Source organism: Chiloscyllium plagiosum, unplaced genomic scaffold (genome assembly GCF_037043375.1).
Source record: "Chiloscyllium plagiosum isolate Xiang-an unplaced genomic scaffold, Cpla_swu_hap1 HiC_scaffold_21, whole genome shotgun sequence".
NCBI lineage: Eukaryota > Metazoa > Chordata > Chondrichthyes > Orectolobiformes > Hemiscylliidae > Chiloscyllium > Chiloscyllium plagiosum.
In genome coordinates this window covers 69927329-69943263 of record NW_028270159.1, presented here as the reverse complement: position 1 = coordinate 69943263, position 15935 = coordinate 69927329, and the positions used below count along the sequence as shown (strand labels likewise).

At 45.2% G+C, this 15935-nt stretch overlaps 1 pseudogene; it reads left to right on the top strand.

Annotated features, from left to right (window-relative positions):
- Positions 1-15450, top strand: part of LOC148146301 (uncharacterized) — a 39801-nt pseudogene extending 24351 nt beyond the window's left edge.
- Positions 15451-15935: the final 485 nt, after the last annotated feature.

Here is a 15935-nt window from a genome sequence, read left to right as displayed (position 1 = left end):
GAGCGACACCCTTCGTTGTGGAGAGGCCCAAGGAAGACCAAGAAACTGAGGAGTCAAAATTGAAATATCCTGGCATTTTACCAAACTGCGCAGTAACCAGATCCCGCTATCATAAATCATAGCAAGAAACAAACTAAAGACAAAGATGAAGATATTGAGATTTAGTTAGCAGACACCCTGTTTGATATAATGGTGCACGGAACACCTGAACAGGAGAGGGTTAGAGATGTTTATTCCTGAAAGACGAAGGGACTTACAACAGACAGGCAAGACGATAAAAGATATATATGTGGATGCGTACTCCAAAAAGGGTAAAAAGAATATTCCTGGGGATTATTATTTATAAGATGTATGCCTAAGGTAAAATTGGAAACGACTGCAAATTAGTGCAGCGGAGAAATGTGCAGAAGTGCTTCAGATTGTGTGGCCGGGAGAATGCAGACATACGTGTAGCACATGAACTACCTGTGGTAGGTCGTCTAGGGTACGAAAGACTCAGGCTAAGGGGAAAAATACTTTTTTTTCATTGACTGAGAATGCACAAAAGTTTGTTTAACTTTTTGCATATGTGCCATACATGCCAAATGCTAAGTCGGCCACAGGCAGTAATTAAACTAACATCTCTGTCACCGATTCCTTAATTCGAAGACCCACAAGGTGAGTTATAAATGTTGTCTAGGTACCCTCCTAAAAGGTGGAGGAGATATAAAACTGGAGAAACAGGTGTTAGTTTCTGCCCAGCAGAGTGAGGAATCATATGCAAATATTGGTGATTTTGATGCGCCTCAAAATATGTTAAAAATGAAAAAAGTCTTTGAGCAGTGCGATAGGTTAGTAAATTATCTGTCTCAGGAGCATAGAATGCAGTTGAAAAAGTTTATTATTGCAGTATGAGGACGTATGTAAGAATAATTTGGGGAGTATTCATGCTATTGTACATGAAGTAGACGTCGGGAATACTGTTTTGATAAATCAACACCCATATTGGCCTAATCTCTCAAAACCAGACAGGTCCAGAAGGAGGTGGAGGCCATGCTCAATGAGGACATCATCGAACCAAGCCAGAGTGAGTCGAGCTCGCCGATCGTCTTAGTTCCCAATCCGGATGGGACTCAATGACTTTGCTTGGATTATTGTGAGGTCAATACTGTTACAAAATTAGAGTCATATCCAGTATCGACATTGGACGACTGTATCGAGAAAGTTGGACAAGTCAGTCACATCACCAAGTTGGACTTAATGCGTGATTACTGGTATGTACCTTTTTCAGTGACGATGAAACAAATTTCTGAATTGTAACGCCAAATTGGCTGTATCACTTCAAAGTGATGCCTTTTGGCATGAAGACCGCACCTACCACAATCCAAAGACTCGTGAACAGAGTTGTGGCTGGGTTACTAAACTGTACAGTACAATTAGACGATGTAGTGATCTTTAGTAAGTCCTGGAAAGATCACATTGTACAGTTGGCAACGCTCTTTGACAAAATACAAGAAGAAAAACTGGTAATAAAATTAAACAAAACTGAATCCTCGGATGCTGGCGTGATATTCTTTGTACAAAATATCCGTCATCTAAGACTAACCATATGGAATGCAAAGACAAAAGCTACCGATGAATTTCCACATCCAACCTCGAGGAAAGAAGTTCTTCGCTTCTTTGGACTCAGCGGATTTTATCAGAAGTTTGTTCCAAACTTCGTCAGTGGAGTGGCACTATTAACCGATTTTCTGTAGAAGAACACAAAAATTCGGTGCACAGAACAATGCCAGGAGGCATTCAACTATTAGAAAGCAATATTAGCGACCAAACCAGTTTTACCTAAACCAAACGTCTCGGACCATAGCACCCGGGAGGCAACAAACCATCCGTGAGTCTCGCCCATGTCCACAGAACCGCCTGTCCGTCCCTCTAACTAGAGAGTCCCCTATAACTAGCGCTCTCCTCCTCTCCCCCTTTCCCTCTGAGTCTCAGAGCCACAGACCCCTTCACTGCAGCTTACACCTGCAACGCTGTCCCCCCCAACAGTTTCCAAAGCTGTATAAATACTCACCCTTTAATCACCAACGGTCATTTGAGTGGGAGCAGCGGAAGTGAGGTTGGAGCGCATAGCTGGGCGGGAAGGTAAGTGATTAGTATTTGAGTGGGTGTGTTCTAGACCCCAGGTCCTACTTCCGTAGGGCCTCCCTCCCACCCTCCTCCTCTAACCTAACTTTAAAGTCCACAGGTAAGTGACTCAGTGTTATTGACTCAGTGTTCTTGTTTTTGGAGAAAGTGTACAGTCATGGCAGCGCAGGCGGTGAAATGTTCCTCCTGCAGGATGTTTGAGGTAGGGGTGACCACCGATACTCCTGCCGACTTCGTCTGCAGGAAATGCAGTCAGATCCTGATCCTCACCGAACGAGTTAGGGAACTGGAACTGGAGTTGGATGAACTGAGGATTATTCGAGAGGCTGAGAGGGTGATTGATAGAAGCTACAGGGACATAGTTACGCCGGAGAACAGAGGTAGCTGGGTAACAGTTAGAGGTGGGAAGGGGAAGAAGCAGGCAGTGCAGGGTTCCCCTGTGGTCGTTCCCCTAAAAAATAAATATACAGCTTTGGAAACTGTTGGGGGGGACAGCGTTGCAGGTGTTAGCTGCAGTGAAGGGGTCTGTGGCTCTGAGACTCAGAAGGGAAAGGGGGAGAGGAGGAGAGCGCTAGTTATAGGGGACTCTCTAGTTAGAGGGACGGACAGGCGGTTCTGTGGACATGGGCGAGACTCACGGATGGTTTGTTGCCTCCCGGGTGCTAGGGTCCGAGACGTCTCAGACCGTGTCTTCAGAATCCTTAAGGGGGAGGGTGTGCAGCCAGAAGTCGTGGTGCACATTGGCACCAACGACATAGGTAGGAAGAGGGGTGGGGAGGTCATTCAAGAGCTCAAGGAGTTAGGCTGGAAGCTAAAAGCTAGGACAGACAGAGTCGTCATCTCTGGGTTGTTGCCGGTGCCACGTGACAGTGAGGCAAAGAATAGGGAGAGAGTGCAGTTGAACACGTGGCTGCAAGGCTGGTGTAGGAGGGAGGGCTTCAGATATTTGGACAATTGGACTGCATTCTGGGGAAGGTGGGACCTGTACAAACAGGACGGGTTGCACCTGAACCAGAAGGGCACCAATATCCTGGGGGGTAGGTTTGCTAGCACTCTTCGGGGGTGTTTAAACTAATTTGGCAGGGGGATGGGATCCGGACTTGTAGTCCAGCAAGTAGGTTAGCTGTTTGTCAGGATGCCCAAGACTGTAGGGGGGCTGTGGAGAAGGTAGCACTGACAGGGACTACTAGCGGACACAGAGATGGGCTCAAGTGCGTATACATCAACGCAAGGAGTATCAGAAATAAGGTGGGTGAACTTAAGGCGTGGATCGGTACCTGGGACTACGATGTTGTGGCCATCACGGAAACGTGGATAGATGTGGGACAGGAATGGCTGTTGGAGGTTCCTGGTTACAGGTGTTTCAGTAAGATTAGGGAGGGTGGGAAAAAAGGAGGGGGGGTGGCATTGCTAATTAGAAATGGTATAACGGCTGCAGAAAGGAAGTTTGAGGGGGATCTGCCTCTGGAGGTAGTATGGGCTGAAGTCAGAAATAGGAAAGGTGCAGTCACCTTGTTGGGTGTTTACTATAGGCCCCCCAATAGCAGCAGAGATGTGGAGAAACAGATTGGGAAACAGATTTTGGAAAGGTGCAGAGGCCACAGGGTCGTAGTCATGGGCGACTTCAACTTCCCAAATATTGATTGGAAGCTCTTTAGATCAAGTAGATTGGATGTGGCGGTGTTTGTGCAGTGTGTCCAGGAAGCTTTTCTAACGCAGTATGTAGATTGTCCAACCAGAGGGGAGGCCATATTGGATTTGGTACTCGGTAATGAACCGGGACAAGTGGTGGGCTTGTTAGTGGGTGAACATTTTGGTGATGGTGACCACAATTCTGTGATTTTCACCTTGGTTATGGAGAGAGATAGGTGCGCACAACAAGGTAGATTTTATAATTGGGGGAAGGGAAATTACGATGCTGTAAGGCAGGATTTGAGGAGCATACGTTGGGAGCATAGGCTGTCAGGGAAGGATGTGGTGGAAATGTGGAACTTTTTCAAAGAGCAGATACGACGTGTCCATGATATGTATGTACCTATCAGGCAGGAAAGAAATGGTCGTGTGAAGGAGCCTTGGTTGACGAGAGAGGTTGAATGTCTGGTAAAGAGGAAGAAGGAGGCTTACATAAGGTTGAGGAAACAGGATTCAGACAGAGCAGTGGAGGGATACAGGATAGCCAGAAGGGACCTGAAGAAAGGGATTAGGAGAGCTAAGAGAGGGCATGAAAAATCGTTGGCGGATAGGATCAAGGATAACCCCAAGGCATTTTATGCGTATGTGAGAAACCAGAGAATGACGAGAACGAGGGTAGGTCCGATTAAGGACAGTAGTGGGAGACTGTGTATTGAGTCGGAAGAGATAGGAGAGGTCTTGAACAAGTACTTCTCTTCAGTATTTACGAACGAGAGGGACCGTATTGTAGAAGAGGAGAGTGTGAAATGGACTGGTAAGCTAGAAGAGATACCTGTTAGAAAGGAAGATGTGTTGGACATTTTGAACAACTTGAGGATAGACAAGTCCCCCGGGCCTGACGGGATATATCCTAGGATTATGTGGGAAGCAAGAGAGGAAATTGCAGTACCGTTGGCAATGATCTTCTCGTCTTCACTGGCAAAGGGGGTGGTACCAGGGGACTGGAGAGTAGCGAATGTTGTGCCCCTGTTCAAAAAAGGGAATAGGGATAACCCCGGGAATTACAGGCCTGTTAGTCTTACTTCTGTGGTAGGCAAAGTAATGGAAAGGGTACTGAGGGATAGGATTTATGAGTATCTGGAAAGACACTGCTTGATTAGGGACAGCCAGCACGGATTTGTGAAGGGTAGGTCTTGCCTTACAAGTCTTATTGAATTCTTTGAGGAGGTGACCAAGCATGTGGATGAGGGAAGAGCAGTGGATGTAGTGTACATGGATTTTAGTAAGGCATTTGATAAGGTTCCCCATGGTAGGCTTATGCGGAAAGTCAGGAGGCATGGGATAGAGGGAAATTTGGACAATTGGATAGAAAACTGGCTAACCGGTCGAAGGCAGAGAGTGGTGGTAGATGGTAAATACTCAGCCTGGAGCCCAGTTACAAGTGGAGTTCCGCAGGGATCAGTTCTGGGTCCTCTGCTGTTTGTAATTTTTATTAATGACTGAGATGAGGGAGTCGAAGGGTGGGTCAGTAAATTTGCAGATGATACGAAGATAGGTGGAGTTGTGGACAGTGAGGAGGGCTGTTGTCGGCTGCAGAGGGACTTAGATATGATGCAGAGCTGGGCTGAGGAGTGGCAGATGGAGTTCAACCCTGCCAAGTGTGAGGTTGTCCATTTTGGAAGAACAAATAAGAATGCGGAATACAGGGTTAATGGTAGGGTTCTTAGTCAGGTGGAGGAACAAAGGGATCTTGGGGTCTATGTACATAGATCTTTGAAGGTTGCCACTCAGGTGGATAGAGTTTGTAAGAAGGCCTATGGAGTATTATCGTTCATTAGCAGAGGGATTGAATTCAAGAGTCGTGAAGTGATGTTGCAGCTGTACAGGACTTTGGTTAGGCCACAGTTGGAGTACTGTGTGCAGTTCTGGTCGCCTCACTATAGGAAAGATGTGGAAGCTTTGGAGAGGGTGCAGAGAAGATTTACCAGGATGTTGCCTGGAATGGAGAGGAAGTCGTACGAGGATAGGTTGAGAGTTCTCGGCCTTTTCTCGTTGGAACGGCGAAGGATGAGGGGTGACTTGATAGAGGTTTATAAGATGATCAGAGGAATAGATAGAGTAGACAGTCAGAAACTTTTTCCCCAGGTACAACAGAGTGTTACAAGGGGACATAAATTTAAGGTGAAGGGTGGAAGGTATAGGGGAGATGTCAGGGGTGGGTTCTTTACCCAGAGAGTGGTGGGGGCATGGAATGCGCTGCCCGTGGGAGTGGTGGAGTCGGAATCATTGGCGACCTTTAAGCGGCATTTGGATAGGTACATGGATGGGTACTTAATCTAGGTTAGAAGTTCGGCACAACATCGTGGGCAGAAGGGCCTGTTCTGTGCTGTATTGTTCTATTGTTCTATGTTCTAAACATTTTGAAAACGTTAAAAGTTGCCATCTATGCTAGTGACATAGGGGTTGGAACCGTACTGCAACAGGACGATGAGGATGGAATTGTACTTTTCAAAGAAACTAAACATGCATCAGAGGAAATACTCCACGATTGAAAGAGAACTATTGAGTTTGGTACTATCTTTGTCACATCTTAATGCGTGTGTCATGAGTAATGTGATGGAGATGGTTGTGTACACGGATCCCAATCTACTTACATACTTAGAATGCTTTAGTGACTATTTCATTGAAGTCTTATGTTGCAGATTTTTAATTTAAAAATCGTACACACATGAAGTGTGTCGTAAGAATGTAATCACAGATGCGTTACCATAGATTCAACGGATAAAGTTGAAATGAGATTTTTATTTATCCAATGTTTCATATAGGTATATGGGAAAAAATTAATGTGAACTGAGATTTAAGTTATCTATATGTTATTGTAATGTGTTTAAAGAATTGAAAATGAAATGAAACCATGTTTTCATGGTGATGGTTCTTCTCTTTTGAGAAGGAAGGTGTTATGAACATATAAAGGGTACCTTTAAGAGATTTAAAAGATTAGCAAGCATGACGAATTCTGGAAAATTTACAATGTATCATTTGATCCAGCAGCTGTCAAAATCTGTGTTGCTATGAGACAAAAAAAATTCAAATTCGACCAATCAGTTTACATTATGTCCCAAGATACTGAACTCCAAATGAGTTTGAATTTGGCGCTTTGACAATTTTTAAAAAATGAAACAATACAATGCTTAGGGATATCGAAAAAGAATGAACAGTTGGGGGAGATTTGCCAAGCCACCAACATCTGCAGACTGCCCAGAGAATAGCTCTCTTAAGTGCACCTTTATTTATCAATGACCGGTGAAACCGAAACCCGAAGATGAAGAAAAGAAGACAGATGAAGATATAAGGAGAAGATTCATCCGCTGGCTGGATCTGAAAATTTGAATTTTTTTGAAAAATCTTAATTGGGGCGTTTTGTTGGACCAGTATTGTAGAAGAGAAAGTAAAAGATAGGTCAGAGAAAGGAATTGTACATAGTTGTTAGGTAATTATTCGCTGTTAGACTTTTTAAAAATGTTGCTAATTTTTACTTTAAATAGTGACCTTTATGATACTTCTTGGCTTTTTTTATTTCAACAGATTACAGTGCGGGTTAATTTTTTCTGTTTTGCTGGTATAAATTAGCAAGGGCGGTTTATCCCATGTCGTAACACATTAACTCTGATTTTTCTGCAAAAATGCTGCCAGACCTGATGGGGTCTTCCAGCACGTTCTGTCTTTGTTTCTGGTTTATAAAATCCGCAGTTTTCTTGATTTTCTCTTTTGTATCATTGTCAGCTACAAGTGAGGCGTTGGTGCACGGGAAAACAGCGACTTTTGTCACATTATTTGTAACAAGGTTGCAAGAAAATGCCAGGGAAATACCGACCGGTGAGTCTGATGCCAAGGGTGGGTAAGTGTTTGTTGGAAATTCTGGGAGGCAGGATTTGCATGCATTTGGAAAATCAAGGACTGATTAGGGATAGTCAGCACGGCTTTGTGTATGGGAAAACGTGTCTCACAAACTAGATTGCAGTTTTTGAAGAGGTGATTAGGAAGATAGATGAAGGTAAAGCAGCATACATTATCTATGCGGAACTTAATGAGGCCCACCATGGATCCAGATGGTAGCCTAGTTAATAGCGTTACCTCACGGGGATCAGTGAGTGCTTGCCAATTAGAGAAAAAAATTGGCTTGACAGGAGGAGACAGAGTGTGCTGGGAAAGATTTGTTGTTCCAATTGGAGATCTGTGATCAGTGGTGTGCCACAAGTACCAGGCTGCTGCTGTTTATTGTATTTGTAAATGATTTGGATGAGAATATAGGAACCACGGATAGGAAGTTGTCGAAATTGGTGTGATAGGTGGCAGTGAAGAGGGCTATTTAAGAGAAAAATGAGATCTTGATCAACTGGGTCAAGGATTGGCAGATGGAGCTAGATGCAGATACATTTGAGGTGTTGCATTTTAGATTAGATTAGATTACTTACAGTGTGGAAACAGGCCTTTCAGCCCAATAAGTCCACACCGACCCTCCGAAGAGCAACCCACCCAGACGCATTCCCCTACATTTCCCCCTTAAACTGACATTACAGGCATCATAACATGGCTAATTCACCTGACCTGCACGTTTTTGGACTGTGGGAGGAAACCGGAACACCTGAAGGAAACCCACACAGACACGGAGAGAATTTGCAAACTCCACACAGACAGTTGCCTGAGGCGGAGAATTAAACCCATGTCTCTGGCGCTGTGAGGCAGCAGTTCTAACCACTGTGCCACTGTGCAGCCGAAAACAGTTGAGGATTTAGACAGTAAACATGGGGCCTCGGGAAGTGTAGTCGAACACAGAGACCCAGGATGCCGATGCATAGTTCCCTGCAAGTGAAGTCCGAGGTAGACAACGGGTGAAGAAGGCATTAAACAGGTTTGCCTTCATCAGTCAGAGCACTGAGTGTAGGAAGTGGGACATCATGTTGTGGCTGCACAAAAGAATGGTCAGGACACATTTGGAGGACTGAGCACAATTCTTGTCGCCCTGCTATCGGAAGGGTGCTAAAACATTTAAAATTATATGATGGAGATAGGAGATTTTGAGATATATGGAGAGGCTGGGTTTTTTTTTTCCCTGAGGGGTGAGGGGTGACCTTATGGAGATTTATAAAATCATGAGGAACATGGATACAAAGAATAGCCGAGGTCTTTTCCCCAGGACGGGGGTGTCCAGAACCAGAGAGGATACGTTTCAGGTGAGAGGAGGGAGATTTAAAAGAGATTTTAGTGGCAGCTGTTTCTCAAAGAGGGTCGTGTGTGTATATGGAGCGAGGTGTCAGAAGAAGTGGTAATGGTGAGTACAGTTACAACATTTGAAAGATAATCAGATGGATACATGAGTAGGAATGGGTTGAAGGTGTATGTCCCGAAAGCAGAAAAATAAAACGAATTCAGTTTAGGAAACCTGGTTATCATGGACGAGTTTGGTCAAAGGGTCTGTTTGAATATTGCATGATACAAAGCGTCTATGGCTCTATAACTCCTGTTTCATTACTAATTCTTCACTGCACTTAATTCATTTCCGTGTCAAAAGTCCTTTGAAAATACTTTCAATGTTCTAGTTCTCCGAAATGTCTCAAATTGAGAATTCCTGACATTAATGTGTTGCTGCTGACCACAGCAGCAGCAGCAGAATTATATACAGCCACAATCATATTTTATTTTTCCGGGAGAATTCCTCAGTCTGCAATTACAACCAAGTTGATCTATTGTTCAATGGCGAGTGTGGGTGAACATGCCAGTGTCAGAACCATGTCTACCTAAACCTGATGATAACCCGCTAAAGCTACCACACTTGACTGGTTGCAATCTAACCAGCAGAACTAGCACCTGATAGAGATGGAGAAATAATCGCAGTGCTAACAAACCAACAGTCCTGTCACACCCACTCATAATTGGTCCTGGAGGGTTAAACAACTCACTGGAGAAGTGGGATCCACAGATATTCCCATCCTAAATAATGGACAGCCCGGTATATCAGTGTAAAATTCAAGGATATAGTATCCATACCGTCCCCAGACAGAAGTGTTGTGTGGATGATCCACCTCACCCACACATAAATTCCCTCGAATCGGCGTGGGAGGAAAAATTAATGAAATATAACCATTTGGATATAGAGATAATCGACCTCACTGGTGGAGGAAAAATACCTTTTTATGGATTTGTGATGGGAGCCCGAGGGAAGGAGTTTGAGAAGAATTCTGAATTGATGAAAGGCCTCGGGATTTCAAAATTTAAATCATTTGCCCAGAACATCACAAACCTAACTTTATCTTTGACCCTCGAACGTTTACGGATTTTTATGGACTCGTAATAGCTCCGATCGACGTATTTTTTAAAAATAGTGTTGTTTTAAATTTTTATTTGTTTTAATAGTTTTAGTAGTATTTTAAATAGTTTGATTTTAAGTTATAGTTAACTTTTAAGGTTTTATTAATAAAATTGTATTGTTTTAGATCACTTAGTTAATTGGTGGTGGGTAAGTTAGGTGATAATAATTAAAGTGCACGCTCCACACAACAAGGGATGAGTGGTAACTTAGTCCAACGGTTGATAACCTCAACTCATCCCTCGCCTCGCTGAAACTCTGCTTCACAATGTCATTTTATTTTTTTTATTTTCTTTTACCGTCCCCTTTTAGATCTTCTGGCTGTGGTTTCGCTGGATAGGGGTATTTCACTCGTCGACGAGCGACGTTAAAATCTCGAAAAGGACACGATCCATCGCGTATGGCGAGTGCATGAAATAGACAAATGCCTCGTCATCCATATTAGTGACACGCATTAATGGATGAACGAGATTCCCACTGTCCCTACCTACTATCTAGCGAAACCACAGCCGAGGGAACGGTCTTGGCAGAATTAGCGGTGAAAGAAGACCCCGTTGAGCTTGACTCTAGTCTGGCACTGTGAAGAGACATGAGAGGTGTAGAATAAGTGGGAGGCTTCGGCCGCCGGTGAAATACCACTACTCTTATCGTTTTTTCACTTACCCGGTGAGGCAGGGAGGGGAGCCCCAAGGGGCTCTCGCTTCTGGTCGGAAGTGCCCGGGCGGCCGGGCGCGACCCGCTCCGGGGGCAGTGGCAGGTGGGGAGTTTGACTGGGGCGGTACACCTGTCACACCGTAACGCAGGTGTCCTAAGACGAGCTCAGGAAGGACAGAACCCTCCCGTGGAGCGGAAGGGCAAAAGCTCGCTTGATCTTGATTTTCAGTACGAGTAGAGTCCGTGAAAGCGGGCCTCACGATCCTTATGACCTTTTGGGTTTTAAGCAGGAGGTGCCCATGATGCCCATAGAATCGCAGATGGCAGTCTTCAACCAAATCGATTCGCTGCACGTGACATGAAGAAACAGCTGAACACAGTAGATACGACAAAGGCAATAGGCCATGATATCATTCCTGCAAACAGACTGAAGACTTGTGCGGCACAACAATCCGTGTCCCTGGGAAAGCTGTTTCATTCCATATCCAACTCTGACATTTCCCTGGCAATATGAAAAAATACTCAAATATGCCCAGTCCCCTAAGATAATAATAATTGCAATCTGATCAATTGCCATCCTCTCTGTCCCATCACGCTAGTGATATTGATGGAAGTTCTTTTTGGCAGAGCTGTCAAGCAGCACAGAAATAACCTGCTCGGTGTGGTTTCCGCTCGGTCCCCATGTGGAGAAGGTGCTGCCGTGGAAATGACACTGGCATACTAATGCACAGCAGGCTAATGCTCTGGCAGCTGATGGAAGTAAAAAAAAAATAATGAAGCATTGAGATCTATAATCTGGTGTTAGTAACAGTGAACCTTGAAACCAACATCCGAAAGCTTGTGACAACATTTGCAGAGCGTTCCCAAAGACTGCACAGAAACATCGGGAAAGGGTCATTCAAAACATTGATCCCACCCCACCTCACTCATGAGAATATCTCTTCAATGCAATATTCCACACAATGTGTATACACCTTACTATGATTAACCGTCGTAAAAATATTAAAATATAAAATAGAAACTGAATTAATCCCTTTGATCCATTGAGTTTACCACCAAATGTCAACACTGATGGCTGACGCTGTCTCTCCACACCATAATCCTGCTCGCTCCGTTTAGTGTCCAGAAATCCGTATGTACATTCAATGCCTTGACTTCCACAAACCTATGCGGTAGAGAGTTCCCCACGTTCACCAGTGTCTGAGTGCAGACATTTACTCTCATCTCAATGCAGAGTCGCCTGCCTGTATCTAGTACTGTGGATTAGATGCCTTAGATGTCCCAACCAGGGGAATTATCATTCCTGCTTTCAATTTGTCTCATCCTGTCAGAGTTTTATATATTTCTCGGATATCTCCACTCGTTTTCCTAAAGCCCGTGGAATACAGGCCCAGTCGACCCAAACTCTGCTCCCACAACAAGCCTGTCATCCCAGAGATCAGTCTGGTCATTCTTCACTGCTCTCCCTCACGGTCAAAAATCACACAACATCAGGTTGTAGTCCAACAGGCTTAATTGGAAGCACACTAGCTTTCGGAGCGACGCTCCTTCATCAAGTGATAGCGGAGGGCTCAATCCTAACACATAATTTATCGCAAAAATTTACAGTGTGATGTAACTGAAATTATACATTGAAAAATTGATTAAGTCTTTCATCTGTTTGAATACCATATCATTTCTTTCACTTCTTTCATGTGTAAATCAGAAAACCTTTTTTAAAAAGTTACATTCTCTGGTTAGCTGTTAACAATGTGTGATAGTTAGACAATATGTTGAAGATGTTAACCCCCTGTGTTCGCTGTCTATGCCATGATTTGTAGATTGATTCTCATCTAAAAGGTGAGATAACGGAGTTTTACATGAATTCATGCAGTTTTTCAGCTCAGAGATTTACATGAATGCATGCAGTTTTTGAGCAAATTACAATGTAATCCTCCAAGTACAAATTCACCCCACAAAATATATGTGTGCATCTGGGTCTTTGTCTGTGTGTGTGTCTGTCTGGGCTGAGAGTTGTGAGTGTGGGAAAGTGCATGTATGTAGTGAGTTTAGAGTGTCTTAAGTTTGTGAGGAGGTGCATGTGTGAGTGTGGGAACGTGTGTGTCTGTCAGGGTGTGTGTGGGTGTCTGTGTGCGCATCTGTGTATATGTGTGTCCGTGTGTGTGTGTGTCCGTGTGTGTGTGTGTGTGTGTGTGTGTGTGTGTGTGTGTGTGTGTGTGTGTGTGTGTGTGTATGTGTGTGTATAGTGCAATGATGGTCACCTCTCATGTGACATGAACCCAAGGTTCCGGTTGAGGTCCTCCCTATGGGTATCAAACTTAACTATCAGCCTCTGCTCGGCAACTTTTCGCTGCTGCCTGTCCCGAATTCCGCCTTGGAGGGTGGTCACCCGATGGTCCGAGGTTGAATGCCCTGGACCACTGAAGTGTTCCCCAACTGGGAGGGAACACTTCTGTCTGTTGATTGTTGTTCGGGGCCTATTCATCCGTTGTCATAGCCTTTGCTCGGTTTCTCCAATGTACCATGTCTCGGGGCATCCTTGCCTGCATCGTATCGGATAGACAACATTGGCTGAGTCAGATGAGTATCTGCTATGTACAAGGTGAGAGGTGTCTCCACGCGCAATGGTGGTATCTATATCCACATAGGAGGTGTCTCAACTTCTGCCCCAACACCAAAATGGACCCGTTGGTTCTGGCCGCAGACACGGAGGAGTTCATTAGATGAATGAGACTCCGGGAATTCTTTCAAGGTGCCAGCAGTGATCTCAATGAACCCACTGATGAACTGGAACAGTCATCACAGGGATCTGTAGAGGAGCGACCAAAGAAGATGTAAAGTTGGATCCCACCGAAGGGCCGCTACCCTGGGTTTGATATGTATGCTCAAACCATCAGGAAATATACAAATGTCTGATTCATCAGCCGTACCCACAAGTTAGAGCAAAACATCACCTGTTCACAACGTAATGCCATCCAGGCTCTCAAAACCAATCACAACATTGTCATTAAACCAGCAGATAAAGGAGGAACCATTGTCATTCAGAATAGAACAGATTACTGCAAGGAAGTGTATCGACAACTGAACAACCAGAAACGCTACAGGCAACTACCAGCTGATCCGACCAAAGAATGCACCCATAAATTTAACACATTGATCAGAGCTTTGGATCCAATCCTTCAGAGTTCCCTACGCGCCCTCATCCCACGTACTTCTCGTGTAGGCGACTTTTACTGCCATCCAAAGGTACACAAATCCAACACAACAGGATGTCCCATCGTGTCGGGCAATGGGGCCCTATGTGAGAATATCTCCGGCTCTGTTGAAGGCATCTTGAAACCTATTGTACAGGGGATCCCCAGCTTCTGTCGCGACACAACGGATTTCTTACAGAAACTCAGCACCCATGGACCAGTCGAACCAGGAACATTCCTCGTCAGAATGGACGTTTCCGCACTCTACACCAGCATCCCCCACAATGATCACATTGTGGCATTAGAATCAGTACTCAACACTCACAACTGCCAATCTCCAAATACCATTCGACAACTCATCCGATTTATCCTTGATCACAATGTATTCACCTTTGACATACAGTTCTTCATCCAGACACATGGAACAGCGATGGGGACCAAATTTGCACCCCTATATGCCAACATTTTTATGAACAGGTTTGAAAAAGACTTCTTCTCTGTGCAGGATCTCGAACCAACATTATACACCAGGTACATTGACGACATTTTCTTCCTCTGGACCCATGGCGACAAGTCACTGTTAAAACTACACAGTGACATCAACAAGTTTCATCCCACTATCAAACTCACCATGGACTACTCTCGACTATCTGTCTCATTCTTGGACACACGCATCAAGGATGGACACCTCAGCACCACACGCTACCACAAACCCACAGACAACCTCACAATGCTACACTTCTCCAGCTTCCACCCAAACATAATAAAACAGCCATCCCCTATGGACAAGCCCTATGTGTACACCGGATCTGCTCAGATGAGGAGGAATGTGATGGAAACCTGGAAGAACTGAGGGATACCCTCACAAGAACGCGGTACGATGCCGATCTCATCGACGGCCGGTTCCGACGTGCAACAGCAAGGAACCGTAATGACCTCCTCAGGAAACAGGCACGTGCTGCAACCGACAGGGTACCCTTCGTTGTTCAGTATTTCGCAGGAGCTGAAAAACTTCGCCATGTTCTTCGTGACCTGCAACACATTATCACTTCGGATGAGCACCTCACCAAGACCTTCCCCACACCACCACTACTTACCTTTAAACAACCGCCAAACCTCAAACAGATCATTGTTCGTAGCAAACTGCCCGGCTCTCAGTAAAACACCATATAAACCTATCACGGTAGGTACTGCAAGACGTGTCAGAGTGTGGACATAGATAACACCATTACACGTGGGGACACCTCCCACCTTGTACATGGCAGGTACTCATGAGACTCAGCCAATGTTATCTATCTTATACGTTGCAGGCAAGGATGCCCAGAGGGGTGGTACATTGGGGAAAGGCTATGACAACGGATGAATGGGCACCACACAACAATCAACAGACAGGGTTGTTCCCTCCCAATTGGGGAACACTTCAGTGGTGCAGGGCATTCGACATCGGACCTTCGGGTGACCATCCTCCAAGGCTGACTTTGGGACAGGCAGCAGCGAAAAGTGGCCGATCAGAGGCTGATAGCTAAGATAAGTACCCATAGGCTGTGTCCTCAGCACCCTACCGTCCTCCCTCCATACCCACTGTTCTCTGTGTACATCCATGGATCTGCAGTCGGCCGCCTACTGTACTCCCTGTATATCCACAGCTCTGACCTCAGCCCCCAACTGTACTTCTTGTACACCCACACATATGTCCTCAGCCCCCTACCATACTCCGTGTACACCCAAGGCTGTGCCCTCAGCCCCTTGCTGTATTCCCGATACATCGACGGCTGTGTCTGCAGTCCCCTACCGTACTCCATGTACACGGCAGTGTCTCAGCCTCTTGATACACTTCCTGTACACCCAAGTCTGTGCGCTCACCCCGCTACTGTACTCCTTTTACACCCAAGGCTGTGCCCTCAGTCCCCTACTCTACTCCCTGTACAACCACGGCTATGCCCTCAGCCGCCTACTGTACT